This window comes from Penaeus monodon, chromosome 27, assembly GCF_015228065.2.
Source record: "Penaeus monodon isolate SGIC_2016 chromosome 27, NSTDA_Pmon_1, whole genome shotgun sequence".
NCBI lineage: Eukaryota > Metazoa > Arthropoda > Malacostraca > Decapoda > Penaeidae > Penaeus > Penaeus monodon.
In genome coordinates, this window is record NC_051412.1 from 16027643 (window position 1) to 16027897 (window position 255).

The 255-nt window shown below is 50.6% G+C and overlaps 1 protein-coding gene across 1 annotated transcript in view; it reads right to left on the bottom strand.

The window, feature by feature from the left end:
• Positions 1–255, bottom strand: part of LOC119590427 — a 21897-nt gene that overhangs the window by 18890 nt on the left and 2752 nt on the right. The gene's annotated exons all lie outside the window — the stretch shown is intronic.

Below are 255 nucleotides of genomic sequence, written 5' to 3' on the forward strand. Positions count from 1 at the left end.
TTGCGTCACCGTCGGGAAAATCGCGCTGGACGCAGACTCCCAAGCGACTCGCTCAGACGTACGATTAGTTTCCTTTCACCGGCGACTCTTTCGGTTCCAAGCGACTCCGAAGACGTTGGCTAAGCATTCGAACGTTTCGTGTTCTCCGGATGGTATGTTCGATCGGGTTCAGGGATGACGAACTGCTCTTTTCTTTTCGGAAAGCGAGCGCTGAGCATTTTCTTTTTTTTTCATAGTATTCGAGAATGCAGCGAG